The sequence below is a fragment of the Bubalus bubalis genome, chromosome 6, assembly GCF_019923935.1.
Source record: "Bubalus bubalis isolate 160015118507 breed Murrah chromosome 6, NDDB_SH_1, whole genome shotgun sequence".
NCBI classification, from domain to species: Eukaryota; Metazoa; Chordata; class Mammalia; order Artiodactyla; family Bovidae; genus Bubalus; species Bubalus bubalis.
The window spans coordinates 109,143,748-109,158,671 of record NC_059162.1 but is presented as its reverse complement, the minus strand read 5'-3'; the positions used below and the strand labels follow the sequence as shown (position 1 = coordinate 109,158,671).

Below are 14,924 nucleotides of genomic sequence, written 5' to 3'. Positions count from 1 at the left end.
ATTTCACTGAGTGATGAGGATCAGGTAGCTCAGTAGGCTCTAATAGCCCCAAACAGAGCAGAAGCCATGGTCAGGCTCAGCTACGACTCCTGCCAACAAGGGTCATGCTGGTAGTGGACTCAGTCACTCACACAAGAGCAGGGGGAGAGCACAACTGCTTCTAGAAAAATCCTAAAAAGCTCGGCAGTAATGTGTCTAGAACACTGTTCCTACCCTTTGACTGGATAATTTCTGTGCGTCTTTCTCAATTTCAGTATCACTTCCTCAGAGAAGCCGCCTTGACATCTGCAACACCAACGGGTCACACACTCACTTGGTATCCTGTAGTTTTCACACAAAGCACTTTCCATATTTTGTGATTATGTATTTATCTGTGTGCTCATATACTTAATGTCTTTCCCCTACCATTAGACTAAAACTCCCTCAGAACTAGGAAAAAAAGTACATAAAACCATTACCCCCACTGCCGGGCCCAGGAGATGCTCTGTGGGCGGCTGGGCACCTTCCCTGCAGTAGCTGATGGCTCCTATGGGGTCAGCTGCCCTGCCCTGGTAGATGAGTTGATTTCAGTACATTCCGGCCCTGTTCTCTGGCTTCCTTGGAGCACTAAGCACCCTCCCTCCTCCTGGATCCTTGGAGAGCACCACTGTGGCGTCATCGTACGTGTAGATGCTGCGTAGGCGCCCACGCACAGGCATGGTCTAGACGGGAGCAGCTGCAGCACAGACAGTGAGTGGGCTCCGCCTGACCCCACCCACCCCACTAGGGATTCAACTCAAGCAAATGGCATGGGAACTGCTCCAAGATGTAGGCAGACAGAAGGATGAGAGCAGACGGGCAGGGAGAGGGAAAAGATGCTGGCAGGGGAAGTGGCAGCAAGGCTGCTTCGCTTCCTGAACGTTCCTTCACACCACATGAGCCACGGAGGCAATGGATGCAGCGTGAGGGGGCAGGTCGGGGCAATCGGAAGCTGTGGTGGGCCTGCCGGTGGAATGAGCAAAGACAACCCCCCCCCGGGGACAGACCCTCCTGTCTCCTGCCCCCAAATCATCCTGCTGTGTCCCCTCCACAGACACACCTGCATATGGGCCACCGATGTGCCCACGGGGAGCCTGCTTCGAGGGATCCTGGCCTCACAGTGAGAGTGCGATGTGGAAGCTCTGGGCACCCTGGTTTCAGAAGGACTTGGGTCCAGGCCTCTCCAGAGACACTGGTCCTCAGGCTGCAGTGACGGGCCCTGGCCCTGCCTGGCTAAGAAGGAACTGTCTGCCTGGTGTCTCCTGGGCCCATGGCTCAGCTTGCCAGAACCCAGCAGGCCTGATTTGGAAGTCTCTGGAGCTTTAAGTCTGTCCACTCTTCCAGGGCTATCCTCCCAGGCCAGCACCAGTTCCCTCAGAACCCGGATTCAGCAGACTGCTCTGTGAGGCAAAAAAGAGGGTGAGGGGCAGGCATGCCCGCCGCCTGCAGGCTGTGCTGCTCGACCCTCAAGTGGGGGTTCCCTTTGCTTGACCTGGGGAGCAAGCTGTGGGCATCAGCTCTGTGCTCGCATCACAGCATACCCAGAGGAGGCGATGCCCACCCCACTCTGCTCGTTTGCCATTAAGGTCATCCTGTCCCAAAGCTGCTGGGAGATGTGAGCTCAGCTCTCCCAGAAGGCAAGGAAGGCTGGGCCATCAGCACCACCCAAGGTTCTAAGGCCCATGATGCCCAGTCCAAGGCTGCAGTGTGCCACCATACAAGACACCTGGGCAGGGCAGTGCCAGGCAGGGCACCCTATGGCAGACCATGGTTCAACACGGTGGGCATACCACCAATCCCCCAAGGAAGTGGGCTGCAAAGAGAGAGGGTACTGAGACCTACCCAGCTCAGTCTTTCTTTAGCTCCACCCAACTACAAAGCAACTGAAGCCTGGCCGAGGCAAGGAGAGGCCCAGAAGCACCCCCACTGGTCTCCATGCAGGTGCGCGGATGCAGTCCCCGGCGATGGCCACTCACACACGCACAGAGCCACAAACATGAGGGGCAGCACGGGGCTTGCCCACACGTGCAGTTCTGCACTCAGCCTCCTGGTAGGCTTCCTGCTGCCACCCCGGGGCTCCTGGAGAGGTGGGTGACCCTGCAGACCGAACCAGTGCAGGCGGAGTGCACAGGTGGTCCCTGCAAGGAGCAAACAGCAGACCCCAGCCCAGTGAGCTACTTGTGTGTGTGCATGTGTGTGATGACACCACAGCCGGTGGCCACGATCTGTCAGCAGCTTCTAATGCCTGCAGGAGCCGAAGGACTTGTCTACACTGCGGGGTCACGTTGAGCCGGTAAGTGTCGGGATTCAAGCTGTCCCTATCCCCACCCCCATGTTTCCTGGCTCTGTCAAAACAAAACAAATAAAAAGATCCTGAGCTGTACAGGCCTCTGTCTTCTGGGCTTTATCTCTGGCAGTGTCTACTGAAGGCAGGGACCCTGCCCCTCTGTCCAGCCCACCTGGCACCTGGGAGTGAGCATAGGTGCTCCCACCCATCTCTGGCCTCAGCCCTATTTGCCACACATGTGTCAAGGGTCTGTGTGGCCACACCCACACCGGACCCCAGGAGGGAGGAAGAAAAGGGTCTCTGTCCACAGGACGCTCAGATGGCAGAACAATGTGGTCAAAGCAATGCGTCTCAGTTGTTTCCGTGCCACAGCACAGACAGCAACATCTGTACTACAGCGCCTGCGGGTGGGGGCTGGGGGTGGTGGTTCTGCAGCAAGCCTCAGCTGACGTCTGCTTGGTCCGGTCACTCTCGAGCTAAAGGGATCACCATCTTGACCTATATAACCCATACTAGCTGGGATGCTTGGAGTCAGAGCAAGCCCAGCACCATTACTTAATGATGAGATCTTGGATGAGATCCTTATTCTGTATATGCAAAACCCAGAGTACAGGATCCACCTTACAAGGCTGGCCTAAGGATTCAGTGAGATGACCCACATAAAAGGGTTAGCAAGAGTACTTACTGGCATATTACAAACATATGATAAATTGTGCTTTTCTTAGCTTAAACACAGCAGCTTTGAATTTCTCTTGCTGCCCAAGGAGAAAGGAATAGTCAGGCACTGACTTGGAGCGGGGGTGGGGAGCAGAAGAAGGAAGATCACCAAACTGAAGGCTTAAGAGACCTTGAACTTGCTATCTGTCTGCTGGTCTGATACTCCAGGCTGGGTGGGGGTAGATGTGGGTGTGGGTGGTCTGATGGGCAGCCTGAGTGACATGTTCAACTGAATGTGGGGAGGAGAGGAAGCCTGGGGGCTGGCTGAGCTCCTGAGGAGGCAGAGGGGTGCTGGGCAGTACCAGGTACGAGCCTGCAGTGGAGGGCAGGGTACAGTTGTTTTGTGGGTCAAGGGGAGGGCCGGTTCTTTTAGGCAGAGGCACACAGCATCTCATCCTCTTGTTCTGTTCACTGGTTCATGGGGGAGCAGAGGCCGGAGCACTAGCTGGCAATTATCAATTCAGTGCCCAGTAAGAGACTGTCCAGAATGATGCTGCTGTTGTTTAGTCGCTAAGTCATGTCTGACTCTTTCGTGACCCCGTGGACTGTAGCCTACCAGGCTCCTCTGTCCAGGGGATTTCCCAGGCAAGAAGACGAGGGGGTTGCCATTTCCTTCCCAGGATGATGAGTTCCTTCATCATAATCCAGCTGGGGGGCAGTAAGGAGCCTGGAACTGAGACCTGGTGCCTCTGGTCCAGGCTCTCTCGCAGAGGACTGTGGGAGGGGACAGAGCACACATCCTGGGCTGTAAAACTGCTACCAAAGGACGTAAGGCTAGGTGTGTGCGTTTGTCAAAATGACGGAATTGTTAGAAGACCTGTGAAACTCACTATGTGCAAATATACAATTAAAAAAAAAGCAAACTGCAACCTTAATCACACGAGCAAAGTCATATCACTAATAACAGAACAATCTGACATCATGTTACTCCTGATATGAAGCGACCTTACTGATGTTAATTTTTTTTTTTTTTTCAAAAATGCATAACCTGAAGCTGATCAGGAGTCAAACTAAAACTGAGGGAACATTCAACAACAGGCTTATATGCGTCAAAAACATCAATGTCAGGTAGTTAAAAAAAGGCTGAAGAACTGGTCTCACTTGAAGGAGATTACAGACAGGACAAATAAATGAGACAGGTGATCCTGAGGGGAAAAAGTTATATTTTGAACAATTAGCAGAATCTGAATATAGACTGTATATCAGATGATACAATGTTAAATTTCTTGAATTTGAAAACTGCCCTGTGGTTACATAGGAGAATGCCCCTGTTCTTAGCTTACAGATGCTGAAGTGCTTAGAGGTGAAGGGTCACCATGTTTGGAATTTACTCTCTGGAGACAGAGAAATTGCACCCTGCTGGAACAGCTCCCAAGACCCTGGAGGAATCTGTTGTCCAGATTCACAGGTTCAGAAGGATTTCTTGTGGGTACAAAGCTCACAGAAGAAGAATTTGGAATCTCATCCTTGTGGGGCGGAGCCAGCCTGGTGTGAACAGGAGTTCCCTAAACTCTTCCTAGGGAACGGGGGCGGGGGCGGGGTGGAAATGAGGTCTCCGTGCAATCTCAAGGTCTGCCACCTGGTGGCGGCTTTCTATAGTGCATCTTCTTCAAAGGGTGTCTCTGCACCCACTGCAAGATGGTGGGGCACTGTTCTCGTCAGGAAGGATACAGGAACTCCATCAGAAGACCCCCACCTCAGCTACCTGTGTAACTGAAAAGTTAAAGTGTTAGTCGCTCAGTCATGCACGACCTTTGGCGATCCCATGGACTATATATATAGCTCCCCGGGCTCCTCTGTCCATGGAATTCTCCAGGCAACAAGACTGGAGTGGGTTGCCATTCCCTTCTCCAGGGGATCTTCCCGACCCAAGGACCGAACCTGGGTCTCCTGCATTTCAGGCAGGCTCTTTACCATCTGAGCCACCAGGGAAGCCCTGTGTAACTGAGGCTGGACAAACAGATTCCAGCAGGCTGCTCTTCCTCCTCTGCTCGGGGACCTGGGCCTGCACCAGCTCCATCTGTCTCTGCTGTGGGGGTCCTCCAACGCTTCCTGGGGTCTTTAGGAAGAAATCCAAACTCCTCAGTAAGCCTGGCCAGACCCAGGCTACCTCTCCAGCTTCCCTGCCTTTCCATGCCCCATAAATGCAGCCACACCAAATGACTCACAATTCCGAGTGTGCCATGAACACCCCTGCCCTGTTCTCCCTGGGTCCTCACAGGTGTCCCCTCCTGCAGCAAGTCCCTTCCTCTTCTGGCTGCCAGAGCACCCTCTGTCTGCTCCTATGTGCTGTAACTAATGTCTGACTCCCCCGCCTCCATCACTCTCCAGGCTGAGCAACCCCAGTTCATCTCCACGCCCCTGCATCCACCCACTGCTGAATGAGAAAATGGAGAGTGCAGAAGTGTCTGTTACGCACCCAGAAGGCACCAAAACCCACACTAGGGCAGGGGACAGAGAAGACCCAATGAGAGGCCAGGGGCTGGAGGCAGAGAGACCCAGAAGAGAGTACGGATGGTCCACCAGCTCGTGGCAGGAGCCAGAATCCAGGAGCAGAGAGAGAAGGGGTCACAGCTGTGGGTAACCGGGCTGCAGTGGTGCTGGGAACAGTCTGTCCAGGAAAAGTCCCATGTCAGAAACGCCTGGATGCCCGGGGCAGGGCGGTTCTGGGCTGATCGCCAGGGGTTGTGCTTACACAGTGTTGGCTGCTGGAGGGCAAACCCCCCAGAGGAATGAAACCCATTCACGGCATGCCTGCAGACTGGGACCAACCCCTCACTGGCGAAGGGAAAGACCAGCCCCCTTTTTGCTGAGTCCAGCAAAAAAATCTGCTTTCCTGCAGTAAAGTGTGGGAACGTGTGAGTGACGGCCTGGCCTGCTCCTCACTCGGGGGATAGACCCTGTGGGACACTCTAGGTTTGGAGTGTGAAGGTCCTTCTGCTGGTCAGAAAAATTCCTACCATTTGTTTTCCCCTAGAAAAGAGACTTTCTGGCTCAGCTACGCTCTTAGCGGACTGTACCTGGAAACAAACCACCGGACTTGAGGTGAACAGTGTGAAATCTCAGCCGGTGACCCAGAGAAGGTGCTCTGTGGAGCTGCAGAGGCTGGGTTACTGAGAACCCCTCCCACCAGCCCACAAGGCGGCACCCCGCACCCCTTCCTGAGCCAAGCACTCGGGGAGCCGCCCTCATTGCACCTCTACACTCGCAGGCATGTGCTGCAACCAGTGGCCCAGCTTCCCTACAGACTGGCTCCATCCACAAAATCAACCCAGGGAACCAAGAGAAACTTGCAGCCCACGGAACTAAGTGTTTCAAACCAGGGAACAGTTACCCAAATGCTAGGTGGGAGCACAAGATGGATTTTGGGGTCAAGGCCTGGGTTCCAACTTCAGCTTCCATCACTCACTAGCTGATGACCCTGAGCTAGTCACCTACCCTCTGTGAGAGTCATTCACTCTCCGTGGGCCTCAGTTTCATCATTTGTAAAAGAGGGGTGTCTCGAGGTCTCTGGCGGATGAAAGGTGAGGGCCCCTGCTCCATACTGAGGTGGCTCCCTGGTGACAAGGCTCTCCAGGCGCATAACCTTGTCAACTACCACCTGGCGGGCATTGACTGCTTGCCAGGAATCATTTGTTCTTAGTGTTTCCTAGATTTTCTTTCATTCTCACAACTTCATGAAGTAAAGATTTCCCCTCTTTTTTGGTCTGCTGACAAACCAAAGCCTTGAGACCCTACCCAGCTCATCGGACCAGAGGAGGCTGCCTGTGGCCTGTTCTCCTCTACCCTTGCTGGCTGGCTGGAAGGGAGCTCTGTTTGAGGGCTTTTCTTTGAGTGTGAATGACAGCCATCCCTGAGCAGGCATGGAGCCTCTCCCTGGGAACCAGAGGGCCACAGCAATCTCCCCAGGAACGCACTGGAAGTCACTGGCTTCTGTGCCCAGGATGGATGCTGGGGGATGGGGAGGCGGATTAGTAATCCCTCAGCCTTAGCCAGGACTCCCTGATGACAAAGATTCATGCATGTGCTGTTATCTCCACCGTTCCAAAACAGAGTGATGATTTTGTTCATTTCTAAAATGCAGGATATGTATAGCTCCAATCTGTCAGGAATTCATAACATCACATCCTTCTCTAAACGCCTGCCTCGGGGGTAACGGGCGAACTGGCTGCTACTAACCAGAGCTCCTCTCTTGCAGGGGGTGCACACCACCCCCAAAGGCCGCTGGGCGTGTGGGAGACTACCTGCAGCGCCAGAGAGGAAGTGACTCAGCCCAGTGGGAAGTGGGAGGGGCGGCCATAACCCGGGCCCCGTGCCCAGCCCGCTTCCCCCCACCCCAGCACATCCGCACAGACCCATCCCCTGTCACCGCCTTTCCTCGGCAGGATTAAAGCAGGCTGAGTGCAGTTTTGGGCACCAGCAGGGGACTGAAGGCCCCCACTGCTCACAGGGGGCCCCGTGTCTGCAGCTCGGAGACCCAGCTCCAGTCTCCTCCAGGAGCTCAAGGAGATTACATAATCAGGAATGTCTCTCCTCACCTCCCTGCCCTGGGCAAGCCCCACTGGGCTCCTCAGTGGCCTCCACGAAGGCTGAGCGGAGAGACCTTCAAGGGGGCAGAAGGCTCCTGGCTGGGAGGATGTGTCCCAGAGGGAATCTGGGAGAAGAGGCTCCAGGCCCGTGTGCACAGAGGCGGGCCTGGAGGCTTCTCTGGAGAAGAGAGAAGCGAGAGGAAGCAGTCCCTGGGCTGGGGAGAAGGGCTTCGGCGGCAGCCTTTCTGCGAGTCACCAGAGCGGAATCCGGGGCAGCATCACCAGCCCTGCACTGGTTTCACCCTCCCGGGGCCTCCGGAAGCAGCTGATGTGACAACAAATAATCCGTCACTGTGTGTGGGTGTTGGAAGAGGAAGGGACAGACTTAATAGCTCTTTCTCAGGCTGTGCTAACCGGGTATCTCCTACCAAGAGAAGCAGCCAGGGGACGCCGCCAAGTACACTGACTGGGAGGCCTTCCTGGTGGCCCCTCGCCTGGCGGGGGGGGGGGGGGCTTCTGCCATGTGCAGTGACGGGAGACCGAGTCACGGAAGCCCTCCTGTCATGCCAGCCTGCCCGGCAACTAGGGGGACCCCGCCTCAGCTCAAACCATCAACCGTTGCTTTGTTTGGTGGGAACAAAGCCTCCCACCGGGCTTCTCGTGGAATTCAGGTTCCTGACACCCACGACGGCTCCAGTCAGGCCAAGAGAAAGCAGCAAACAACTAAAGCAGGGCTGGCCGAGGCTGGCAGTACCTCTGTGTCCTGAGCATGTGTCTCCCTGCTCTGCAGTCTCCACCCAGAGGAGAGGGACCGGGCAGCCCCTGCCCGGGAAGCCCTGAGGACTGCGGGGAGCCAGCCTGTGGGAGGCACCGGCAAATGTTACGTCTCCCTTCTTCCATCCCAGATTTCCAGAGCAACAGATGGACAGACGGAAATGCCCAGGCCAGCCCCGGGTGATGCAGTTCTCTCTCTCTCTGTGTGGTTTACAAAAGCAAAAGTCACTGCGATCATCCTGTGAGAAAGGTAATTTGGACTGGGGCCAGCCAACTGCCTTTCTTTAACTGCCTCTATCAACAATGAAATTCAATTAAATTTCACAACCATGAGGATGAACAATGCAGTTCGCTTTCTGCAGTCTGTTGGATGCCACTGGCTGTGGCTGCTGGGGGGCAAGATTACAGAGGCAGACAGCGGGCTCTGCCATCAGAGTTGCCCTCAGCAGGCTGTTCAGACAAGTGGACCCACACAAGGGCTTCACCTGCTCCAAGTCACTAAGGCCAGCCATGAGCCATCCCCAACACACTCTGTCCATGTGTGGGCAAGAGCCTGCTTGCCTGTGTCTCTCCAGTGGGTGAGCTCCTAGGGGCAGGGCCTGGGCCCTTGACCACCGCAGAACCCCCTGCACAGGCCCAACAGGCAGAAGACAGTGACATCACAGTCAACAAAGCAGGAGGAAATGTACTTGTCCTGGGTCCAGCACACCCAGTTCTAGGGATTTATTCTCTAGGTCCGCTCACCCAAGTTCACCAAGATGAATGTACTTAATGAGGGTCCCTCAAGAGCCCTGGGTAGCAGCAAAAACACACAAAGATAAAACCACAAAAATCAAAACACACACACATCCCCTCCAGACGGGAAACAATTTACATGTTCACCAAGAGACACTGGTTCACTCCATCATGGTACGTCCAGACAGGGGAATGCTACGCAGCCTTTAAGACTAGGCCCATGGCTGCTGATAGACGAAGATGTCTAGGACACGTTACTTTAAAAAAAAACAAAACTGCAGTTCTATTCGCATAAAATGATCCCATTTGGGTTTAAAAAAATGAATATGCGTAAGAAATTTCCAGAAGAAACTTAACAGTGGATACATCCAGGTAACAGAACACAAACAGGAGATGGGTAGTTTTATTTCATATTCTTCTTCAGTGCTTAACCAGCTTAACTGGCAGGCTATAGACCATAGGGTCAAAAGGAGTCAGACATGACTGAGCACACCTGTGCACATACATGCACGCATTCTGCTTAACTATTTCACTGCAGATTACTATAATAACTTAACAAAATTTCTGAACCCATCAGAATGATTAAGAGTGGCCCTGGAACCTGGAAGGCTGGGTCTTAGCGAAGGCGCACTGGAGGTGGCGCGGCGTTGAGAATGCCCTGCGTGCTGGGCCTGCATGCTGATGCAAGGCTGCGTCAGAGAGAGGGCACAGAGGAGACAAACCGCCACGCTCAAGCTCTCCCAGGCAACTTGCAAACTGGCTTACAAGGAACTTCCTGCTTGCCACCTGGCTTCTGTAAGAGCTGGGAAGACCACCAAACGGTTCAAACTGGAGACCTGGAAGCTGGTTCATGACGCCTCGTTTGGGAGACTCAGACTCACCACCAGAGAGCTCTCTGGGGCCTCACTAGAGGCCAATAACACCTTGTGTCTAATCCTCATCGCTGCTTTGGAGCAAGGAGCGGTGAGTTCATTTTATGGCAGAGGCTGGAGACAGGGAGTGACTTGCTCAAAGTCACTCAGTTAGCAAGGGTCAGAACTGGGTTCTGAAGCCAGGTCTGATCTGAGCCAAAGTGCTGGAAGACAGCATCGAAGGTCTCCTTACCCCCTACTCACAGGGTAGGAGGGGAGGGATGTATCTCCAGGCAGTGGCAGTTTCCATTTTTCCAGGAAAAAAGAAGGGACTGCTGCAGCTTTGTCAAGGTCATTTCCAGCTCTACAGCTTTATGGGCCCAAGATTCCACGTGGGCTGGGCTCCCTGGGTCCAGAGCCTGGCCAGGATCAGGAAATGGGATGGCATGGGATCTACGGTCACAAAGGTGTGGGCTGGAAAACCAGCTCTGCCCCTGCTGGCTGAGTAACAGTGGACAGGTTCCTTAGCCCTTCTGGCCTGGGGGTTCTCTGTAGAACAGAGACAATTCCTCTTTCCTTAGGCTGGCAGAAGGCCTCAATACATATTGCAGAGTACTTAGAAAAGGACCTGGAAGCTGGTGGGGATCCTTCTTTTCTGGCTGGTTTCCTTTCTGTTCCTGCAGGAGGAAGCACTTTGGGAGTGGAGTGAGAAGAGCACTCAGACACGGAGGTCACACACGCCTGCTGACACCAGGGGCTGCGCCGCTGCTGCTGCTGCTGCGTCGCTTCAGGCGTGGCCGACTCTGCGCGACCCCACAGACGGCAGCCCACCAGGCTCCCCGTCCCTGGGACTCTCCAGGCAAGAACACTGGAGTGTGTTGCCATTTCCTTCTCCAATGCATGAAAGTGAGAAGTGAAAGTGAAGTCGCTCTGTTGTGTCTGACTCTTAGCGACCCCGTGGACTGCAGCCCATCAGGCTCCTCCATCCATGGGATTTTCCAGGCAAGAGTACTGGAGTGGGGTGCCATTGCCTTCTCCGAGGGGCTGCACATCAACTACAAAAAGGGGCAGGATGCTCGCTCTCCCGAGGTGGTGATGCCAGCAGCGGGGCTCCAAAAGCCCAGAGAATCCTGGGCTCTGGCAGTCCTGAGGCCTCCTGAGGGGCTGACCTGAGTTTCTCCCTAAAGGTGCCTGCTTTTAGGCACCTCTCCACACCTCTAGCCAGCTCTGCCCTAAACCCAAAGACGGGACAGGCACACCAGCCTGCTCTTGCCAGTTCCCACAACCATGTCCAGGCCACTTCTTCCTTGCGGATCCTTGGGTCACAGACTCCCTAAAGCCTTAAGATCCCCTGCCTATGCCTTTTGCCAAGTAGGTGATGATCTGTAAACAGAGGGGACAGCTTCATCCTAAATGATAAGAGCCCTTCTCAGTTTTCTCTGGTGCTTTCCCACAACTAGAGTTTCTCCAAAACCAGCAGACCTGTAGACTGCTGGACTGTGTAAGCTCTAGGGAACCCCAACTCTGACCGCAAAGAGCCAGAAGAGGGTTATCACCAGTAGGGTTCTCAGTTCCCTTCAGGAAGGAGCATCTTTGCTGGCTGGGGGAAAATCAGGCTGCTCCAGTTCACTAGAAGGGGGCTGAGAAACTACTTTAAAATAATAATAATAATAATTATAAAAGGTACTCTTTGAAGCAGCAGCTCCTTTTGGAATTTATCCTGTGGATGCCTAAGGTGGGCAGAACCGCACACATGCAGATACAGTCACTTCAGCTTTGTTTGAAGAGCAAAAGGCCAAGGAAAACCTAAGTTCATCAGCAGAGAGTTTGCGGAATAAATTACACAAACCGTGATGACACAGTATCGCCAAAATAACCCAGACGTCACGAGGCAAAGTGGAGCATCTCTAAGATAGTGAGGAAATCAGTGCAAGCCACACCACACTTTCCCTTCTTGGATCTTGGTGACAGATCCCGAGAGGAGATGCAGGGCTTCTGTGGGCCCCGGGCCACCTTCAAGGCCACAGGCTCACCTGAGCAGGTGCAGGAGGAAGAAACACCCTTGTCTTAGGCCACTTTGCCTTTGACTTTCTGTACACCGCAAGTGCAAGGTCAAATCCTGTGAAAATCTCCCCAGTTCAAAGTGCCTGTGTGAAGTCCCATCTACCAGCACATCCCTCTCTGCAGAGCTCAGGGGGACAAGGACATGCAGGCAGCTCCCTCTCACTTCCCTGATGGCTGAGTGGGTCCCAGGGGGCCTGTGGCAGACATCTCTCCTTCCTGAGAAGAAGGACTCGGTCGGCCAACCCAGCCTCCAGAGTAAATCCCACCTCAAGGTCTCTTTCTAGATGAGACCTCCCGGGAGCCCCGGGAACACCATCTTTGCCCTGAGGGCACACTGCTCTTCGGGACCCATCACTTGCTGAGTCAGTGTGGACAGCACCAGACTGAAGGGCTGCTCTGGAGGGCCATGTGAAGGCTGAACAAGTCACAGGAGTCTTGCAGACTCAGCCCCTGAGTGTCTGAAATACTGAAGAAGTTCACCTCCCTGGGCAAATCTGAGAAGAGGGAAGATGAGGAAGGGAAGCTGCCCTTTTCCCAGGCGCTGACTCAGGCAAAACCAGAGAGAAGCCTGGCCCAAAGCTGGACCGAAAGCCACAGACTCTGCAACTGATCCTCTCCCATGAGAGGGCTTACCGAGTGGCTCTGGCGGATCTCCCTGGCCATTCTCTCCTGCCGGCTCTATCAGTCACCGTCAGCCAGATCAGGAAGCTCAGGGGCACCTGCCATCATTGCTCTTCCCTCGGTCCTCACTTTCAGACACTCCCAGACTCCAGCTGACTTTCCCCCTAAACAGCTCTGATCTGCGCCCTTCCTCCGTTTCCCATCTGCCTCTGCCTTGAGGGCTCTTGGGAAGATGCACGTTTAATGGTGTTTCCTCCACTGAAACCAAAGCAGCCCCTCACCAACAGAAGTTCAAGCATCTTAGCCCTGGTGCTCGCCTCTGCAGAGTATCCTAAAGCCAGGCCCCTTCACACGCTGTGCCGGAACCTCTTGTGGTGCCTGTACCACGCACGCACACCAGCCTGCACCCACGCCTGTGCCTTGATGCTCCCCAGTCTAGAGTGCTTCATGAACACTCTATTCCCTGTCAATATATAGTTTTCATCAAGATCCAGTTCAAGTTCTAAGGCCTCTCCAAAATTCTCCCCAGTCACCTCTCCATCCCTCGGGGAGAAATACCCCTTCCCCTCATTCCCTCTACCTGCCGCACACACTCCTATGAGACACGCCCCCAACTATCTGCAGGTGCTGATTGGTTAGGAGCCTGCCAGGCCCCTGTTAGACCAACAGCTCCTCTAGGGCAGGGCCTGCCTCTCCAATCTCCTTCTGTACCTGGTACCCAACAACTCCCCCGCTGCACATGGGAGCTTGTGTGTGTGGAGCTGGGGTTCTGGATTTGGGGCCAACGCATGTGTGCTTCCTGATGGTGCTAATTCATATACCAAACCAGGGCCACTAGTAGGGACACATATGGAAGAAATTCTAAACGTGTTTTCTCCCAGGCTACCTTATTTTTTTAAAATATGTATTTATTTAGTTGTGAGGCTGCACCAGGTCTTTAGTTGTGCCATGTGAGATCTGGTTCTCTAACCTGGGATTGAACCCGAGCCCCCTGCATTGGAAGCGTGAAGTCTAAGCCACTGGACCACCAGGGAAGTTCTCCTAGTATCCTTTAAAATATGATTTTTTTTTTTTCTCAGCAGTCCTACTTCTATTTTTTTTTAAATGGTTCTTTTAAAGAGCTGAGCTGAATCATCTGCATGGCTCCCATATTGGCTTGGTAAACTCCACACAGATTTCTTTTTTGGAGAGAATACAATAAAATTCTGTGATCTTGTGATCCCTCGGGACACTTCTGACAGCTCCCTGGGACACAGTTTAGTCGCCACTAACTGCTTTGACTAATTCTGAGGAGTTCTTTCCTGCAACCTGTAGCGTTTACCAAGCATTTCTCACTCCATGTGCATTCAATGTCCAGCTTGCAACACCTTACAGATCTTCATAACTGCCCTCCTAGGGAGGGGCTCTTACTGCCCCCACTTTACAGATGAAAAAGCTGGGCACGCAAAGAATAAGTAACCTCTACTGACCGGCAGGGGCTGGGATTGGAACTGAGATGCTGTCTGAGAGTGGAGCCAAATAGGCTCTTTACCACTCCAGTCTGCTGCCTTCCCAAAAGGTCAAATTAAAGGCAAAAGGGAGCAACTGACCTTACAAATGACCTTCTGGAGGACAGTCTCACCAGCCTGGCTGCTTGAAAGACCTGCAGTCTCAGGAAGAGAGAGGCAGATATGTCAGGCACTTCTGGGCCCAGCAGAGCAGCCCAGGACAACACAGCGAGCTTGTCACCTGCCACTGGTTGCAGGCAGTGCCATCTTACCAAAGATCCCCCACCCTGCGCCATCTCTCCTCTCTCGGAGGCCTGCCCTGCGGTAACCTCTGAAGAGGTCTCCAGTGTTTCAGCTTCTCCTCTCCTCTCCCTTCTCTCCTGCTGAGGCTCCAGAGACAGCATTCTAAAACACAAGTCCAACCACGACACTCCTCTGCTTCAATCAGTTTCCCTCGCTCCCTACTGCCCTTGGTACAAACTTCCAAATTGTTAATGTGGCATTCCCCTGGGAACCTGTACTGTTTCACCTGGCTCCAGGTTGACTTTCATACCCCATACTGAACAATCTGAGGTTTCTGGGATAAATTTTGAGTTTAGATGTCGAAGTGAAGTACCTTGCCCCTTTGTTCGTAACTGGCTGAGCCTTCTCATCCTTCCAGATACAGTTCCAGCATCATCACTTCTTCCAAGCTTTCCCAAAACCTCTCCCACCACCCCAACTCAGGTTGAGCTAGAAGCTTCCTTTGCTGGACTCCCACAGCCCTCTGTTCTTGCTGATACTAGTTTTTTTTAGACAATGTTTCAACGATTTGTTTACAGGTCAGTCTCCCTGGTGGCTC

The 14,924-nt window shown here is 53.6% G+C and overlaps 1 protein-coding gene across 3 annotated transcripts in view; it reads right to left on the bottom strand.

The window, feature by feature from the left end:
* Window positions 1–14,924, bottom strand: part of STK40 (serine/threonine kinase 40) — a 38,070-nt gene that overhangs the window by 20,729 nt on the left and 2,417 nt on the right. The window contains exon 2 of one of the 3 annotated variants that reach the window (XM_025289069.3): window positions 14,186–14,238. The exons of the other annotated variants lie outside the window; for them this stretch is intronic. The gene's annotated coding sequence lies outside the window, so the exon portion shown is untranslated. The remainder of the gene's footprint in view (window positions 1–14,185; window positions 14,239–14,924) is intronic. 3 annotated transcript variants of the gene reach the window in all.